Source organism: Hibiscus syriacus, unplaced genomic scaffold, assembly GCF_006381635.1.
Source record: "Hibiscus syriacus cultivar Baekdansim isolate YM2019G1 unplaced genomic scaffold, ASM638163v2 tig00110013_pilon, whole genome shotgun sequence".
Classification (NCBI taxonomy): Eukaryota; Viridiplantae; Streptophyta; class Magnoliopsida; order Malvales; family Malvaceae; genus Hibiscus; species Hibiscus syriacus.
The window spans coordinates 1,047,826-1,068,800 of NW_024062563.1; the positions used below are offsets into that span (position 1 = coordinate 1,047,826).

General features: G+C 36.9%; 1 pseudogene; it reads left to right on the forward strand.

The window, feature by feature from the left end:
* Window positions 1–740: 740 nt before the first annotated feature.
* LOC120212385 lies at window positions 741–20,915 on the forward strand (annotated as a pseudogene).
* Window positions 20,916–20,975: the final 60 nt, after the last annotated feature.

Below are 20,975 nucleotides of genomic sequence, written 5' to 3' on the forward strand. Positions count from 1 at the left end.
AAAACAAACCTTTTAAACTAATTGTAAAATAATGTGAATTATAAGATAGACTAGATGAAACATTTTCTATAAAAAGTTAGCTGATCTTTATTTCCATATGTAATGGATAAGGGGAGGTAAGATAATAGGTTGTCCCCAACGTTAGGTTGAGAGCAGCTTCCGTGGGAGACCTCCAAATTATGAAATGCCATCCGTGGACTCGATCCCACGACCTCAATGTTAAGAACCTTGTGCTCTACCAACTAAGTTGGATGGTCATTTTGTATAAAAGAAGAACTTTTAAAACCCATCCAATGTAAGATAATGAATGTGAAAAAAAGTATGACCAAAGTAGATTCCGTGATAAAAGAGTTATTCTTATTTTTGAGGACTCAAATTCGAACATAGAGTATGAGCACTTAATGTCGAAAAAGAGAGTTATCTTTGAACAAATATTATCTTAAGAATGATAATCCCAAAAATTCTTAGATAGAGGTGATGCTAAGTTTGCTGAAATTTATTTATTTTCCTAAAAATCGTTTAAAAATATATATAAAAAAGTTATTTTAAATAACCGATTAAAATTAAGTGAAAAAAAAAGAACAAAAAGGCTTCTAGAAGAATTGCTATCAATCTTATATATGTAACGCAACAGCCTGCTTAGTATTCATGCACCAGCAAATTCTCAACTTCATTCTATTTTCTTTCGTTGTGGGTTCAGTTTTTCATAAAGCTTTGGTGGGTGTTTGCTTGTTTTGGCAATGGAGGGTGGCGATATTTACCGAGCGGCTAGTCATTTAGCGAGGAGTTTACGATCGGGTAGTTCTTCCGTATGGAGAAACACTGACGTGGAGACATTTTCAAGGTCTTCTCGAGAAGTCGACGATGAATAGGCTTTAACGTGGGCTGCACTCGAGAAACTACCAACTGTTTCTCGTCTCAGGAAAGGCATATTGACCGGCTCTCACGGCAGTGCCGGTGAAATCGATGTTCATAATCTCGGGTGGCAACAACGGAAGGCTTTGCTGGAGAGGTTGGTCAAAGTAGCAGAGGAAGATAATGAGAAGTTCTTGTTGAAGCTCAAGAACCGTATAGCTAGGTATCAAAATTTCCCATCTTTTTAAATTTCATGTTTGGTTACTAGGAAAATGAAATGGAAAGAGTTAACATCTGAATATCAAAGATCCCTTAACACTTTTATTTATGTCCGTTCATATTCGTTTATTTAATTTAATAAACAAACATAAATAAATATTATTAAAAAAATCATCAAATGTTATTTCCATTTCCACCCGTTGGCATATAATTCATAGCACCGCACATTCATGACAATTTACTTTGTCTTTTCAAATATTCCAGGCAGTAGCAACAGAAGGTCAGGAAGCAAATGTAATCACCGACTATATTATAAAGGTTTTAGGACTGGAAGTATGTGCAGACACCATGGTAGGAGATGAAATGTTAAGGGGTTTCTCTGGAGGACAGAGGAAGAGTGTCACAACAGGTAATTCATGATATCAACCAAACCGTTCATTCAATTTGTAAATTACCCTGAATTTCTCATCACAAAATCTAACACATGTTACTCTAATTAGGTGAACTGATGGTTGGACCTGCTAGGGCATTGTTTATGGATGAGACATCTACTGGTCTGGACAGCTCTACAACTTTCCAAATAGTGAACTCCCTCAAGCAAAGTGTTCCCATCCTTGATGAAACTGCAGTCATCTCTCTTCTCCAACCAGCTCCGGAGACTTATGATCTTTTCGATGACATTATTCTACTTGCCGATGGTCGGATAGTATATCACGGTCCTCATGAAGACGTGCTGAGTTTCTTCGAAGATATGGGGTTCAAATGTCCGGAGAGGAAACGCGTGGCCGACTTCTTGCAAGAAGTAAGTTTTGATCCATTTTCCTTTGGGACCAAAATTGCTCGTCTGTCACATTTAACTTGATTATGTTCATGCAGGTTACATCTGTTAGGAAAATAAACCGAGTACAAGTAATTTCTCTATAACCAGATTAGTGAGAATGCAAAATAAAAGCGGAAAAATAATACCCGAAAATTGATAACGGAGTTCAGCCAATTGTGCTTACGTCTCCGGGCTGCTGCAGATCTTTTACTAAGAGAGAAAATTTACAGGTGTTTACAAAACACTCACTACTCACAAGAAAGCTCTCTAGTATAGGAAGAAAGAAAATGTTTTGGGATGATTTTGAAGCTAAATGGGTAAGGGTATTTATAGTAGAAACTTAGGGACTAATCTTTGTACCCTAAAGTGCAATGACTAAAGTGAATTTACCCATTCATATTTTCAACAAACATCTACCAAAATTTTACCAAACTTTGAAAAACATTTTTCAAAGAAACATTTACCAAACTTTGAAAAAAAACATTTTCCAAAGTTGGTTGCCAAACTTTGAAACTTTTAACAATCTCCCACTTGAAGACTGATTTTAATATGTCTTCACACCTCGATCAATGCAGCAGCATGTCTGGTCTTGTTATTCTAGCATGCCAACTGAAGTTGAACACAACTTCAGTTTGTCCGTAGTCACCGTCTTTGTCAACATGTTTGCCGGATTTTGAGCTCCACTAATCTTTTCAAGTTTCAAAATCCCATCTTCCAGAAGAGACCGGATAAAATGATATCTCAATTGTATGTGCTTTGTCCTGAAATGAAAAGACGGATTCTTTGCTAGATGGATAGCACTTTGACTGTCGCAATACAAGATATTGTTTTCTTGTTTCTTGCCTAACTCTTCCAAGAAACTTTGGAGCCAAACCATCTCCTTGCTGGCTTCCGTAACAGCGACATATTCTGCTTCAGTTGTGGAGAGCAACTATCTTCTGTAGTTGAGAAACCCAACTCACTGCAGTTCCTCCTAGAGTATAGACATACCCTGTAGTGCTCCTTCTGATGTCGACATTTCCGGCTAAGTCAGCATCTACATAGCCTGTCAGTATCATATCTCCACCTTTGAAACAAAGTGCTTTGTTTGTGGTACCCCGAAGATATCTGAGGATCCATTTGACTGCTTCCCAGTGTACCTTGCCCGGATTATTCATGTACCTGCTAACAGCTCCCACTGCATGAGCAATATTTGGTCTGGTACAAACCATGGCATACATCAGACTTCCAATTGCTGAGGCATACGGCACCTTCACCATGTGTGCACGTTCTTCCTCCGTCTTTGGTGATTGGTCTTTGGAGAGTCTGAAATGAACACCTAAAGGTGTACTTACTGGTTTAGCATCTTGCATGTTGAACCTGGAGAGTACTTTGTTGATGTACTCAGCCTGTGATAACATCAAAGTCCCCGACTTTGTCTCTCTTGATCCTCATCCCAAGAATCTGCTTTGCAGCGCCCATATCCTTCATAGCAAACTGCTTCGACAATTTTTGCTTCAAGTGTATAATCTCTTGCATGTCTGAGCCTGCAACGAGCATGTCATCAACGTACAATAATAAAATAATGAAGCTGTTGTCGAACCTCTTGATGTAGCAACAATGATCTGCTTGGCATCTGATAAAACCACTGCTACTCATGAAGCTATCGAACTTCTTGTACCACTGTCTAGGAGCTTGTTTTAAACCATACAAGCTCTTCTTCAACCTGCATACCAGGTTTTTCTTGTCTGCCTCTATGAAGCCTTCTGGCTGCCTCATATAGATTTCTTCCTCCAAATCACCATGAAGGAAAGCTGTCTTTACATCTAACTGCTCAAGATGTAAATTCTCTGCAGCTACAATTTTCAACACCAGTCTGATTGTAGACAATTTTACGACTGGAGAGAAAATTTCATTGTAGTCAATACCTTCTTTTTGCTGAAAGCCTTTGACAATCAATCTTGCTTTGTAGCGTTTGCTCCCATCGTGCTCTTCTTTGATCCTGTAAATCCACTTGTTGTGGAGCGCTTTCTTGCCTGGTGGTAATTCAGCTAATTCCCATGTCTGATTTGACATAAGCGAGTCCATCTCATCTTTCATGGAAGACTCCCACTTGACTGAATCCTCTACTTGCATTGCTTCATCATAGCACTCTGGTTCACCATTGTCAGTCAGCAACAAGTAGTGTAAAGAAGGAGAATACCGTTGGGTTGGTTTAGGAATTCTGGAGGAGCGTCTCAGTTCTGGTGTGCCTGGTTCTTCTTGAACTGCTTCAGGATTGATCTGAACATCATTTCCAGAAATCTCCTCGAACTCAGCAAATTCCTTTGTTTCAGCTTCGGTATTACTTGATTCTGCGGTTGATCTATCTTTGTACATCACATTTTCATTGAAAATGACGTCTCTGCTTCTGATGATCTTCCGATTTTCATAGTCCCAAAACCGGTAACCGAACTCATCACCGCCATAACCAACAAAGGCACATTTTTGGACTTAGCATCAAGCTTACTTCTTTCAGCAGAGTCTATGTGTACATAAGAAATACAACCAAACACTCTTAAGTGTGAAAGGTTTATTTCTTTCTTGCTCCAAACTTCCTCTGGTATTCTGCCATCCAAAGGAACTGAGGGCCCACGGTTGATCAAGTAAGCTGCAGTGTTGATTGCTTCAGCCCATAGAAATTTGGGCAAGCCGGCATGTATCCTCATACTTCTGGCACGTTCATTCAGAGTTCTGTTCATGCGCTCTGCTACACCATTATGTTGCGGTGTCTTGGGAACTGTTGTCTCCATCTTGATCATATTGTTTGCGTAGAAATCTCTGAATCTACTGTCTCTGTACTCTCCTCCATTGTCAGACCTCAACCGCTTGACTTTCAAACCAGTCTCATTTTCCACCATGGCCTTCCATTTTCTGAAGATATCGAAGACTTCTGATTTCTTCTTCAGAAAATAAACCCACACCTTCCTTGTTGAATCATCGATGAAGGTGACATAATATAGTGAGCCTGCAAGAGATGGAATTGGGGATGGTCCCCATACATCAGTATGAACCAATTCTAACCTTTCTGCCTTGGGTGTCTTGCCAATCTTTGCAAAACTGACTTTCTTTTGTTTGCCAAAGATGCAATCCTCGCATAGTCCGACATCTACATTTTTTAGATCCGGCAGCTTCCCTTTTGACAAAAGTGTCTTCATCCCTTTCTCGCTCATATGGCCAAGCCTTTGGTGCCATAGGTTTGATTTTCCATCAGCATCTGCTACTGCAATGATATTCTCTAAATTTGAGGTTACATAGAGAGTACCAGTCTTCTTAACACGAGCAATGACGAGTGCTCCTTTGGTAATCTTCCATTCACAGCCTGAAAAGGTTGTGCTATATCCTTCTCCATCAAGCTGTCCAACAGAAATCAGATTTCTTTTGAGGCCAGGAATATGTCTCACTCCTGTCAGCTTCCAGGTGGTCTGGTTTGGCAACTTTAGTCGGATGTCTCCTTTTCCGACGATCTTTAAGGTTTCATCATCAGCAAGATGAACCTTCCCAAAATCACCACTGACATAGTTCTCCATGATTTCTTGGTATGGGGTGGAGTGGAAAGATGCCCCTGAATCCAAGATCCATGATTCAATCGGACTGTTGACGCTTAGAATCATGGCATCACCTGTCTCCTCTGTCACGTTGGCAGATTCCTGTGCACCGGTATCTTTCTTCAGTGCTCGGCAATCTCTTTTGAAGTGACCCTTCTTGCCGCAATTATAACAGGTAAAATCTTTATTTCCTGTTCTTGATTTGCCCCTTCTGGATTTTGATCTGCCACGATTTGAATTTCTTTCTGAAGTTCTCCCTCTAGACTCGGTGTGCAAGGCTGAGGAGGTTGATGCTTCACCCGATTCTCTTCGTCGAATTTCTTCACTCAATACCAGATCCCGAACATCGTCGAATTTTAATTTGTTGTTTACCGACGAACTGCTGACTGCTGTAACAGTAGCATTCCAACTGTCTGGTAGAGATGATAAGAGAATTAAAGCTCGAACTTCATCATCGAACTCAATTTCCACAGAACTCAATTGGGTTGTGATTGTGTTGAGTTCATTTAGGTGTTGTGCCATCGATGCCCCTTCCGCCATCCGCAAATTGAATAATCGCCTCATCAAATGAACTTTGTTTGAGGCCGATGGCTTCTCATACATACTGGAGAGAGCCGCCATAAGACCCGCCGTGGTCTTTTCCTTTGCTATGTTGAAAGCAACATTGCGGGATAACGTCAGTCGGATAACTCCGAGGGCTTGTCGGTCGAGAAGAGCCCAATCTTCATTCTTCATGCCCTCTGGTTGCTTTCCTGAGAGAGGTTGATAAAGATTTTTCTGGTACAGAAAATCTTCAATCTGCATCTTCCAAAAGCCAAAGTCCGCACCATCGAACTTTTCAATTTTCACCTTCCCTTCGTCTGCAGCCATCGCTTCCACTCGAATCTGGCTTCTTTTGGATCGTTTCTGACAATTCTTGCGAACCACCGTGTATTAGAACACCACTGTCGACAAACTCGTATCGCCGACCGAAATTTCACTATTCACAAAATTCACTATTCACGTGAATAGTAATGAATAGTAACCTCGCAGAAAAATTGACAAAATTCACAACCAAAAGCTCTGATTACCAGTTGTTAGGAAAATAAACCGAGTACAAGTAATTTCCCTATAACCAGATTAGTGAGAATGCAAAATAAAAGCGAAAAAATAATACCCGAAAATTGATAACGGAGTTCAGCCAATTGTGCTTACGTCTCCGGGCTGCTGCAGATCTTTTACTAAGAGAGAAAATTTACAGGTGTTTACAAAACACTCACTACTCACAAGAAAGCTCTCTACTATAGGAAGAAAGAAATGTTTTGGGATGATTTTGAAGCTAAATGGGTAAGGGTATTTATAGTAGAAACTTAGGGACTAATCTTTGAAAATACCCTAAAGTGCAATGACTAAAGTGAATTTACCCATTCCTATTTTCAACAAACATCTACCAAAATTTTACCAAACTTTGAAAAACATTTTTCAAAGAAACATTTACCAAACTTTGAAAAAAAACATTTTCCAAAGTTGGTTGCCAAACTTTGAAACTTTTAACAACATCGAGGAAGGATCAAAAGCAATATTGGGTACGTAAAGATCGACCTTACAGGTTCGTCACGGCCGATGAGTTCTCTGAGGCATTCAACTCATTTTACGTGGGGAAGAAACTCAGAGATGAACTTGACGTTCCATTTGAAAAAACAAAGAGCCATCCAGCTGCTTTGACGACCAGAAAGTATGGTGTTGGAAAGAAAGAGTTGCTCAAAGCTTGCATCTCAAGGGAATATCTTCTGATGAAGAGAAACTCTTTCGTTTACATTTTCAAGTTTATAGAAGTATGAACTAATGAAGTTCAATTATTGTACCACAGTTATTAAGGTTCAAACTGTGACTCTTTAACTTTATTTCCTTTGTGCTACCAGCTCACAATGATGGCACTCATTACCATGACACTCTTTCTGAGAACCGAGATGAGACGCGATTCGATTGTAGGGGGAGGAATCTATATGGGGGCCTTGTTTTTCGGCTTGGCTACAATCATGTTTAATGGGATTGTGGAGATTTCGATGACGATTGCTAAGCTTCCGGTTTTCTATAAGCAGAGAGACCTCCTATTCTTTCCTACATGGGCATATGCTCTACCAACATGGATACTCAAGATCCCTGTCTCATTTGCAGAAGTTTCCATATGGGTATTTCTTACCTACTATGTCATCGGATTTGATCCTAATGTTGGAAGGTAAAGAAACGAATTGACGATAAAAACGCCGAGGGGAACTTGACTAGTACCATATATAGTACTATTGCTTGTTTATTAACTCTGATCCAAATTGAGGTGAAAGTGATTTTTATGGTACAGGTTGTTTAAGCAGTAACTCATCCTCGTTTTAGTTAATCAGATGGCTTCGGGACTGTTCCGATTTATTGGTGCAGCTGGTAGAAACATGGTCGTTGCTAACACTTTCGGGGAATTTGCCTTGATCATACTTTTGCATTGGGTGTGTGGACACCCATTTTCTTAAAAGATAGAACTAGTAAGAGTTCATCTCTTAAGAGTACTATTCCACCATCATATCTTTTAAAGCAACAACCACACCAATAAACGTGCAACAACAGAGCAAGGAGTCTAGTTGCATTAGGATTCTATTGTTAATAGGATTATAAAAGTATTTAGTTTTTTTCACTATAAATATATGTAATCCTCTCCATTTGTAAGACACGGATTTACATACAAGATACAGAGGAAAACATGAAAAAAATACAAAGGCAAAGTATTGTAAACGATTCGAAAAGGAAATAAAAGGTAACATTTTTTTACATTAAATCGTTCATTTCTCGAATGTGCATATTATTTTTCTTGAGATTTGATTCGAATAACCTAAATCGTAGGTTGCGCCGATGACCAAAAAGGGGTGAGGTTTCGAAGTTTCAAACCTAGATCTACTCTCGAGGCATGTTCATTTTTTAAAAGTATTTAATATTCCCCCCTAAGTCAATCTTAATCTTTAATTTACCTTGAAATTTACCCTTTAATTTTATTTTTATATTAATTTCTTCTCATATATATATATATATATATTTAATTATATTTTTTTATTTATTTACTATATTCCTCTTTTTATTTATTTATATTATATTATATTATTTTATATATATATATATATATATATATATGTATATGTATAGATATATTAATTTTTCTCCATTTGCTATGTATATATATATTTTCTTAATATTATATTTTATACGTTTTTATATATATATTTTCTTAATATTCTATTTTTGTTTTTATTTATTTATATATATTATATTTTTACTTTATTTTATTTTTTTCTATTTTTTTTCTTAATATCATGTATATCTTTATTTTTTACTTATTTTACTTAGTATTATATATTTATTATTTTTATTTGTTTTAGTGAATACTACTTATAGTACACATTATTTTTATTCATTTTTAATTTCTTTTACTTTTTTTTACTCCATTAATTTTTTCCCTTTATATGTGTCTTTTTTTAACATTTTATTCATTTTGTTTATTTTTATTATTTTTATTATTATTTTTTTACGTGTTTTATTATTTTCCATTTTTTCTTGTTTTATTTATTATTCTCATGTTTACACACTAGCTATCCTAATTCGATTTTATACTCCGCTACGAATCTAACGTTTTTATCTTTTAAGGGTATTCAAATCAATCAATTGTAAGTAATTTGAATCGGGTCTGTTAAATTTTAATTTTAATTTCGAATTTTTGCAACTAAGACAACCGACAAATTAATTGGTACCAAAAGGGCGGTTCAAGGTTGCTAATCCTTCATTGACCGTAACCGACTCCCGAACCCGACACATTTCTGGTAAAAACTCATATTAGGTAAGATGGTGTCCGACCCACCTAAATTCGTTTTAAAATGGTCAGTGGCGACTCCAATCCATATTTTTCAAGTCGAAGCCTAATTTTGGGGCCCAACCAAAAGACAGTTACAACAGCTTGGCGACTCCGTTGGGGACAGGTAAGTGAGTCAGGCCGAAATTAATTTTCGGTTGTCTTTTTTTTAGAGAAAATTACAATTTTAAATTTTAATTTATTTATTCGATTCCAATTATTTATCTTTGATTATTTTTTTCAAGTAAATAGTTGTATTGACGTTTTTTCAATGATTTCAGTTTTTTGAAAAAGTTTCCATCTCTAGCTCTATACCCGAGCTCTGAACCCTTTTAAGTGGGGTGAAAGCGACGCCTTCGTGTGAATTTATTCACCGTGCAGACCTAGCAAGTAGCCTTCGGGATTCATATACCTTATGTCTTTGTGTGAATTTATTCACTGTGCGGGCATAAGGGAATATTTCCTCTCGAGTTTAACTTAGTCCATATAAGCTTGTAATGGGCTTAGGGCACCGGCAAGGAGAACTCGGGTCCCGTTTTTTAGAACCTAAACCGGGAGGCTATGGAGAATTAGAGCTCCCCCAAAACCTCATTCCAAACCCTAGATTGCTTTGTTTCATGCTTTACTTTCTGTTCAAAGCATGCGAACTAGACAAATATGCGTTTAGGATTTGTGTGGAATTAGCATGCGAGATAGAGATCATGTCCGGGTAGGAATTAAAGCATGTGGGGTAGAACCTTTTATTTTCATTATTATTATCTTTACCTTACTAACTCTTTTCAATTTCTCTCTCTTTTATTTTATTTCCATCATCTGCATCATTCAAAAGAGGTGTTGATCCACACAAAAAAATGTGTTCATTAACCATAAATAATTTGCATTAATGGACAAAGGGGTTGTAATACAAGAGATGAAAAACGCAGGGGTCCGACTATGGTCAGAAAATACTCAGAAAGAAAATGAGGACAATTTGCACGACAACTATGTGTCACATTCGATCAAGAAGATATGGTGCCCACAATCAAGTACATCAAAAGTTAACTTTTCAAAAATGGGTTGACAAAGGTGGTAGGGGCAAGACGAGAAAAAGGTTACTGACCTCGAGAGTCCATTCAAAGACAACAAGAACAAGATGGCAAGTCACTGTCGACAAATTCAAAAAACAAGCAAATGAACTTCGGATAATCCATTTGATGGAGGATTTCAATGGAATTTCCGATTCAGGAAAGGATGAATGCCAGAGATGAAGTCATTCGATACTTTTTGGGAACCAGTACAAAAAACAACTCAACATTTTCACGGTTCATCCAGAGAGGCCGGAGTGGTTCAACAGGTTATTCAACCGGTGAAAGACGAAGGCAAATGACTAGTCAACCTGTTCCGGGTCTAGAGGATTTAGTCCAGATGTACCTTTAAATATGTTTATTGTCTCTTAAAAGATAAAACACTTTTGTCCCAATAAAAGTTATTTACAATAACATACATATTTTTGGATCAATGTCTCGAACATTTCATGCATTTTTGCATTTTGCATTTTGCATTTTGCATCTACATTTCATTTTTAAGCATTTTCATAAACATGAAATTTCTTCATGGAGAATTCGATGAAGTGATTTTAACCACATGACACCACATGGAAGCAAGATTGTAACATCAAAAGAAAAAACTGAAATCATAACGAATAAGCTCGATCAGCTGGTTGTACAACTAAGCCTGCCAAGATGATCTGAGAAAATAGTCCACATATCCTAAGGGCTACGATGTTGAAGCTGTTTGCAGTTGCCACATAGGATGCTCCAAATATTTCTTTGAGAACTATAAGGCGCTGAAGCGCGAGATCCAAAACCTGATGGGTTCAGGGGCACGGATAACCGAAGAAGGGGCGCATTGCATATATCATTTGCACTTAGAGGATTGTTTTGTTTGAACACGTCTTTGATCTTTCATGTTCGCTTAATCTTTTAAACGATTGAATTTATGTTACTTTCTAAGGTGGAGCAATTGAGCAAATCTTAATCTTTAGTTTTTCAAATATTAAATGAATTAAGGATTCTTTTAATTCTTCAAGAATTATGGATTTTTTTATACATGACAAGGTTGGACCTTTCTTATCCTGTCTCAAACCCCAAAATAAAATACCTTGATTCTTTACCCAAAATAACTCATAGTCATTACCAAAAAGACCAAATTTTGACATTACCTCCCTTTGAAATTTTTTAACAATGCCTTTATCTTTTTGATACACACATACCTTTCTTTGAGTCAATAAAGTCACATCATTGTCTTTTTAGACTCAAAATTGACATTTTTATACCATTAAAACCCAAGACATTGAGTTGTTCATTTGAACATGAGCATTCTTCTAAGACACAACTTGGGGCATCTCGTAGGGAGCCTGAACATTGAGACATGTTGGGGGGGAAAGAAGCAGAAAGAAGAATTCACTCGAAATAATTCTACCATGCATTAATTACACTGTTTTCATGTGAATAAAATTAATCCTGAAAATCTATCCCCCTGGGGATACCTCTTATGTGAGGACTTCCATGTATGAAATGATGAACGGCTTTCTTTCTTCATCCCTTCACAACAGGAGAAAATATATATCCCTTGTGTCTCCTTTTGAGCCTATAGTATTTTTCTTCTGATTTAACCCTAACCAAGGATCACCCTCCACACTAGGGGCAAGGTGGAGAAAATATGCTCACATGAGTGAAGACATTGATTCAGATGAGATACCGAAAGGTGAACCAAATGCCAAGTGCGAAGATTCAATCAGAACAAAAAGAGAAAAAAGAGAAAAAAAGCAAAGAGAAAATAAAAAGAGAAAAAACAAAGGAAAATTGAAGAAAAAAGAAGACAATATGCATATGCAAAGATTCTCTCGATTCAAACGACGCATCGAGATTCAAACTATGAGATTGATCAAATCACTGAACCACTTCACTCGAAGATCATAGAGCATCAAATGAGATTGATCAAGCACAATCATTTCTGAATTACTGAATCACTCCACTCGAAGATCATAGAGCATCAAGAGAGATACACATATGAGCAGATTCAAATTTAGCAAGATATGATTGAAGACATCAGAATGAATTGATCCTTGGTTCAATCACCCTTAAACACTTGTTTGAGACTTTTATCCATTTCTTTCATAACCATGAACCACGACCTACGTTACGTGCCTTAAAAGTCCCTTCTAATCATACATGGATTTCTAAACAGAAGAGACTATCTTCAGATTTCATCCTGCCCATCAGGACTAATCGTTATTTGCAAAAAACAGTGTAATTAATGTATGATAGAGAAAAATAACAAAGGGGGTTCAAGACGTAAATTATGAATGACGTCTTGAAACCAAATGAAGATTTGAGTTGAAAACCTGAAAAGGCGACTCGAATACGAAAATTGGGCAGTTGAGGCGATCGCACAAATTCCTTGATAAGGCATCGCACAATCCGAGCATGACCATGAAAGTTGGGAGTCGGAGAACACTTCTAGTAGAGGAGCATACAAGGTACCCCATTAAACCTTTGAGCACCAAATAAACAAAAAATGTCAAACCTTTGACCAAACACAATAACCTAAGACTTTTTATCCTTTCCTTACTTAACCATTTCCCAAAAATAGCTTTGATCTTGGCACATGTCAAATAACTATAATTTATTGAAGGATTAACATTGTAATTAATTCTTTGATATCCAATGAACTCTAGTTTTATGATTCGTCTCAATCGTAAAATCGTGAAAGGGGAAATATTTTCAAAACTTCTGATTAAACATTTTTCGAAACTCTTTTAATTGATATTTTCAGAACTTTGAAAATAAAAGAGAAACATTTTTTCAATCAAGAAAATCTCTCTAGAGTGAATCTTGGTAAATGACATGTGACTCTCAGACAGTAATCTCATGTTTAGAATTAATGTTGAAGCAAGAAATGAGGAACAATAGGGGCACTTTTAATGTTGGGGCATTTTTGGAGATTCAACATTGAATATTGGGGCATCTCCGAGGATTCAAAATCCTGATGCGAACGATCAGATCTTTCGAAGGCTTTTCCTCCACATGTAGGAACCAACAGGCAAAAAATGAGATTTTGTCCAAGGAATAAAACAAGAACTCATTCATTATGCATACATTTTAGAGCATCATATTTATCATTTTTTCACATACATAAGTTTTGCAGCTTTAGAGTCAAGTTTCAACTTCAAGGCGAAAGATACTTGATTCAAAAGAGTTTGTAAAAATCGATGGTGGTTGCTTAACTCAGCAGCAAGAAGTCACACTTCAACCAACTCGACAAATTGAAAGATCGACATTCATCTTCAGATTCAATATTTCCAATATAAATTTTGTCTCGCTTGAGACAGTCTCATTTAATGCAGATGATTATCTCACTTGAGATTGCTTTTCTTAAAACAGACTTTGTCTCACTTGAGACTGTTTCACTCGAAAGAAGGCATTTCATTTCACTCAAGACTATTTTTAAAAAGAAGATTTTATCTCGCACAGTTTCTCTTGAAACATAAACATTGAAAACATTTCCCTTGAAACGAATTTTGTCTCTCTTGAGATAGTTTCCCTTGAAACAAAATTTTGTCTCCCTTGAGACAGTTTCTCTTGAAACATAAACATTGAAAACATTTCCCTTGAAATAAATTTCATCTCTCTTGAGGCAGTTTCCCTTGAAACAAATTTTGTCTCTCTTGAGACAGTTTCCCTTGAAACAAATTATTTGAATATGTTTTATTTGAAACAAATTTCATCTCCCTTTAGTCAGTTTCTTTTGGAACTAAGTTTTGTCTCTCTTGAAACAAATTTCGTCTCTCTTGAGACAGTTTCCCTCGAAACAAAATCTTTGAATTTATTTCCCCTAAAACAAATTTTGTCTCCATTGAGACAGTTTCTCTTGAAACACAAAATATTCAAATTTATTTCCCTTAAAACAAAATTTTGTTTCCCTTTAGACCGTTTTCATGAAATAACATATATCTTTGAGATCGTTTCCCTTGAAACGAATTCTATCTCTTTCGAGACAACTTCTCTTGAAGCATCATCTGAACCGTTACACTCAGCTCAGACACATACTTGAGATGGTCGAGAAGTATTTCTCAAATCAAAAATAGAATGTGCACATCAGATTTGAACATTTGAAGAATTCAAGATCAGCGACCAGAACTTGAAGATTCAAGAATCAAGATTTCAGACAGGCAACCGGAGACCGAGATTTCTCTCCAGAGCCCCAAGATAACATATGTTGCATATGCATTTTAGGCACACCTAAGAGCATTGCATCCATAGCATCACATATATTCATAACTTTTTCAGGTTTTAGCTAGAGTCAATTTCAACTTCACGGCGAGGGATATTGAACTCAAAGCGACACAATTTGCTCGAGAGTAGATTTCAACTTCACGACGGAGAATATCTAACTCGAAGCCAAACTTCATAATAAATGGGTCATCAACGGTTTCAACTTCACGGCGTAGGGAATCGTGTCCACCCGCAACATACAATACTTGGATTTCAACTTCACGACGAAGGATATTAAGTCAAGGCTCAACTTCACGACGAAAGAGCCATCCGTGATTTCAACTCCACGACGGAGGATATCATACCCGCACACCCACGATTTCAACTCCATGACGGAGGATATCGTGCCATTTGAGGCTCAACTTCACGCGAAGGGGCTTTCCAGTTTCAGAGCTAATTTCAACTTCACAGCGAGGGATATTGGACTCAAGACAACACAAGCTCAACTTCACAACGAAGGGGTGACTGATTGTCAACAAACAACTTTTCAGTCTCATTCAGAGTCAATTTCAACTTCACAGCGAAGAATATTGAACTCGAGATAACACAAGCTCAACTTCACAGCGAATGGGCGGCTGACTGTCAACAAATAATTTCCCAGTTCCAGAGCCAATTTCAACTTCACGACGGAGGATATTGGACTCGGAACAATACTACCCACTTGGATTTCAACTTCACGATGAAGGATATCCAATTACCAGGCTCAACTTCACGACGAATGGGCCACTCGCGGTTTCAACTTCACGACGAAGGGGAATCGTACACACAAGCAGCATCCATCTCTAGATTGGATTTCAACTTTATGACGAAGGATATCCAACTCAAAGAAGGGTTATCTATCACCATAGACCTTCGAGTTCGATTACATTCAACTCAGAGGTAAATCAAATTTACAGCATAGCTCAAGGCAAGAAGGGTTATCTGTCAACGAAAATTGTCGAGTTCGATTCCATTCAGCTCGATGACACCTCAATCACACTATTGTCCGGCTACAATCGAGGTTTTCAAGCCGAGAAAAAGATCTAGGTTAGCCGTGCCTTAGTAGCAATAAACCTTTTTTCCGTCAGCATAGCTTAAGTCGAGAAAAGCTATCTGTCAATGAAGACTTTTCGAGTTCGGTTTCATTCAGCTCGAGAGCATATCAACCACATTGTGGAGTCAAGGGATTACTTTCCAGTCGAATTTTTAGCCAAGGTCTTTAAACCGAGAAGAAGACCAAAGTGAACTACAACAAGAAGCCACATTCTGATTCAAATCATTTCAAGATGGACTCGACTTCGCGACGGAGGAGCCATCCGCAACTCAATTCGACAGAGAGTTATTCTTCAACTCCATTGAACGAAAATTTGTGTTTTTTTTATCTTTGTCATATTTTTCGTTCCACGAAAAAGGACAAAGAGGGGCAGCTGTAGACACCCATTTTCTTAAAAGATAGAACTAGCAAGAGTTCATCTCCTAAGTGGACTCTTCCACCACCATATCTTTTAAAGCAACAACCACACCAACAAACGTGCAATAACTGAGCAAGGAGTCTAGTTGAATTAGGATTCTATTGTTAATAGGATTCTAAAAATAGTTAGTTTTTTTCACTATAAATACATGTAATCCTCCTCATTTGTAAGACACGGATTTACATACAAGATACAGAGGAAAATACGAAAAATATAAAGGCAAAGCTATTGTAAACGATTCGAAAAGAAAATAAAAGGTAACATTTTTTTTACATTGAATCGTTCATTTCTCGCATGTGCATATTATTTTTCTTGAGATTTGGTTCGAATAACCTAAAGCGTGGGTTGCGCCGATGACCAAAAAGGGGTGGGGTTTCGAAGTTTCAAACCTAGATCTACTCCCGAGGCATGTTCATTTTTTAAAAGTATTTAATATTCCCCCTAAGTCATTCTTAATCTTTAATTTACCTTGAAATTTACCCTTTAATTTTACTTTTATATTAATTTCGTCTCCTATATATATATTTTTAATTATATATTTTTATTTATTTACTATATTCCTCTTTTTTTTTATTATATTATTTTTATTATATATATATCTTATATCATTATATATATATATATATGTGTGTGTATTGATGTATTAATTTTTCTCCATTTGCTATGTATATATATTTTTTCATAATATTATATTTTATACGTTTATATATATATATATTCTTAATATTCTATTTTTGTTTTTATTTATTTATATATATTATATTTTTAATTTATTTTATTTTTTTCTATTTTTTTCTATTTTTTTCTTAATATCATGTATATCTTTATTTTTTACTTGTTTTACTTAGTATTATATATTTATTATTTTTATTTGTTTTAGTAAATACTACTTTATAGTACATATTATTTTTATTTCTTTTACCTTTTTTTTTACTCCATTATTTTTTTCCTTTATCTGTGTCTTTTTTTAACATTTTATTCATTTTGTTTATTTTTATTATTATTTTATTTTTTTTTACGTGTTTTGTTATTTTTCATTTTTTCTTGTTTTATTTATTATTCTCACGTTTTCACACTTGCTATCCTAATTCGATTTTATACTCGCTACGAATCTAACGTTTTAATCTTTTCAGGGTATTCAAATCAATCAATTGTAAGTAATTTGAATCGGGTCTGTTAAATTTTAATTTTAATTTTGAATTTTCGCAACTAAGACAATCGGCAAATTAATTGGTACCGAAAGGGCGGTTCAAGGGTGTTAATCCTTCCTTGACCGTAACTGACTCCCGAACCCGACCATTTCTGGTAAAAACGCATATCAGGTAAGATGGTGTCCGACCCACCTAAATTTGTTTTAAAATGGTCAGTGGCGACTCCAATCTACATTTTTCAAGTCGAAGCCCAATTCCGAGGCCCAACCGAAAGACGGTTACGACAGGATGGCTTCATCTTGTCACGAGGTATGAATGAGAAGTCTTAGACATATCAACAACAAATCAAAACTTTCGACAAAAATGAAAACTCATATTTGATTTTCTTTGTTTAATGTTGCAGAGGACATAAAGAAATGGTGGATATGGGGCTAATGGATTTCGCCTATGATGTATGGACAAAATGCATTGATGGTTAATGAATTCCTAGGAAACCAGTGGAGACGAGTAATGCTTCCAATTTGCAATGTCTATTGATTTTTCGATTTATCTCTTAACGATCCGTTGACATTTAAGATTTTTTTTTCATGTTGAAGGTTCTTCCGGGATCGAATGAATCACTGGGAATTAAAGTTTTGAAGTCTAGGGGTTTCTTCCATGATCCGAAATGGTATTGGCTCGGATTAGGGGGATTGGTTGGATTCATACTATTGTTCAACTTCTTGTATACTCTGGCTCTTGCCTATCTAAAGCGTGAGTATAGCTTTATTGGCACCCACTTAAAGTCTTACATTTATGTTTCTTTAGATGGAAGAACTAATCTTTTACCTTTTTGCAAATAAATATGCAGCATTTGAGAAGAATCAGGCTGTAATATCAGAAACTCCGGAAGAGATCGAGCAAACCAATGGAGTTGGTGGCAAGCTTCAGTTATCAAACAATGGAAGTAGCTCAAGCAGTGTAACTAGATCAGGTACTAGGTTTCATTTAGTTTTTGCATCCTTGGGTTTGTGTACAAGCCATTGTGTACATTCTAAATATAACTTAAATGCAGAGGTTCAAGATGACACTCAAAGAAGCGTCTCATCCATGTCATTGTCCATGTCCGAGGCTACCACCGGGAACAAGAAAAAGGGGATGGTTCTTCCGTTTGAGCCGTATTCCATCGTGTTTGATGACGTTATCTATTCAGTTGATATGCCGCAGGTAACATAGGATTCCATGTATGAATATCATATACCTGTTCAGTTAATAAGAGAGTTTATTGGATTGTTTGAAATTGCAGGAAATAAAAGAACAAGGTGCCAATGAAGACAAATTGGTGCTATTGAAGGGTGTTAGTGGTTCTTTCAGACCAGGCGTTCTTGCGGCTCTCATGAGTGTCGGTGGTGCTGGTAAAACCACTCTCATGAATGTGCTTGCTGGAAGAAAAACCGGTGGTTATATCGAGGGGAACATCACCGTTTCAGGTTTCCCGAAGAAGCAAGAAACATTTGCTCGAGTATCGGGATATTGTGAGCAAAATGACATTCACTCTCCTCATGTCACTGTTTATGAATCCTTGCTCTATTCTGCTTGGCTTCGACTACCAAAAGAAGTTTATGCTGAAACCAGAAAGGTTGGCATTCATGAAACACTAAGCTTTTTCAAGTCTCTTTCTATGCTACAATTTTTTACTCTAATTTAGTTGATGATTTTATTTAATACTATGTTATCAGATGTTCATAGATGAAGTCATGGATCTTGTGGAACTAAATCCATTAAAGCATGCACAAGTCGGTTTACCTGGTGTACATGGTTTATCAACCGAGCAGCGAAAAAGGCTTACTATAGCAGTTGAGCTTGTGGCAAACCCCTCTATCATTTTCATGGATGAGCCAACTTCAGGGCTTGATGCAAGAGCAGCTGCAATTGTTATGAGAACAGTTAGGAACACAGTGGACACTGGAAGAACAGTTGTGTGCACCATTCATCAGCCAAGTATCGACATACTCGAAGCTTTTGATGAGGTGAGAACCATGTTAGTTTGCAAACAATTCGGTTCCTTGTAATTGTATAACTGATTGAATATGCTACTGCAGCTGTTCCTTATGAAGCGGGGAGGACAAGAGATATACGTGGGGTCATTAGGACACCATTCTAAACATCTTATTGATTATTTCGAGGTGAGACGAAATGAAATACCAGAAATTACTAAGTTTGTCAAATGATTCGTTTCTCAGATCGTATGGACTATATCAATAACATGATATCCTTTCATCTTGTTCAGGGAATTGAAGGAGTTAGCAAAATCAAAGATTGCTACAATCCAGCAACATGGATGTTGGAAATTACCACAACGGCACAGGAATTAGCTTTAGGAGTTGATTTTGCTGATACATACAAAAAGTCAGACTTATACAGGTAATAATCCACATTTCAAGAATTGGTTTAGTTTCATTCAGCATAGGATCTATATATGAACTTGAAATTTAAGACTAGTGAATGCCATTTGTTCAGGAGAAACAAAGATCTTATTAAAGATTTAAGCAAGCCTGCTCCTGGTTCAAAGGAACTCTATTTTCCAACTCAATTCTCTCAGCCATTCTTGACTCAGTGTGCAGCTTGTTTATGGAAGCAGCACTGGTCATATTGGCGCAACCCTGCTTATACGGCTGTGAGATTACTTTTTACGACCGTCATAGCATTGATGTTCGGGACACTGTTCTGGGATCTCGGTACTAGAACGTAAGCTACAATGAGTACAAACCGCAGCGCCATCGTTGGTCTTTAATCATATTCATATATCTAACTGTCACATTGTGAAATTACAGGAAAAAAAGGCAAGATCTGGTCAATGCAATGGGTTCAATGTATGCCGCTGTTCTTTTCCTTGGTATCCAAAATGGTGCATCAGTGCAGCCCGTGGTGGCGGTTGAGAGGACAGTCTTTTATAGAGAAAGAGCTGCTGGAATGTATTCTGCCATGCCATATTCCATTGCCCAGGCATGTTTTTCTCCTTTCTGTGTTTGTTTTGAAGAGTTTTCACTCTTGAAAAGAAAGTTGTGAAAAATGTAATACGTTAAAACCGACTTACGCACTTGGCAACTGCAGGTCTTAATCGAGATACCTTATATTTTCGTTCAAGCTGTTTTGTATGGCCTTATTGTGTATGCGATGATCGCGTTCGAATGGACCGCTGTCAAGTTCTTCTGGTATCTCTTCTTCATGTACTTCACCTTCTATGGCATGATGGCTGTGGCTGTTATACCAAACCACCACATTGCAGCCATAGTTTCCTCGGCATTCTACGGTATATGGGATTTGTTCTCCGGATTCATCATCCCACGACCGGTAAGTGTCGTTTTGGTAAGTATATTCACTGGTTTTCGAAACAACTAATTTTCCTCCACCCTTTCCAACTCCTTAAATCACAGAGCATTCCTAAATGGTGGAGATGGTACTGCAATATTTGTCCGGTATCTTGGACACTGTATGGTTTGGTTGTTTCACAGTTCCGAGACACTCAGGATGTCCTTGAGGATGGTCAGACAGTTGAACAGAACTTGAGAAGTTATTTCGGTTTCAGACATGAATTCATTGGGGTTGTGCAGTAATAATTATTGGTTTTACAGTACTATTTGGAGCCATCTTCACTGTCTCCATAAAGTTGTTTAATTTCCAGAAACGCTAGAGATGTAATTGGTGTTTGTCATATGTCAGAGTGAACTAATTCTAAAATATTTTTGTCTCT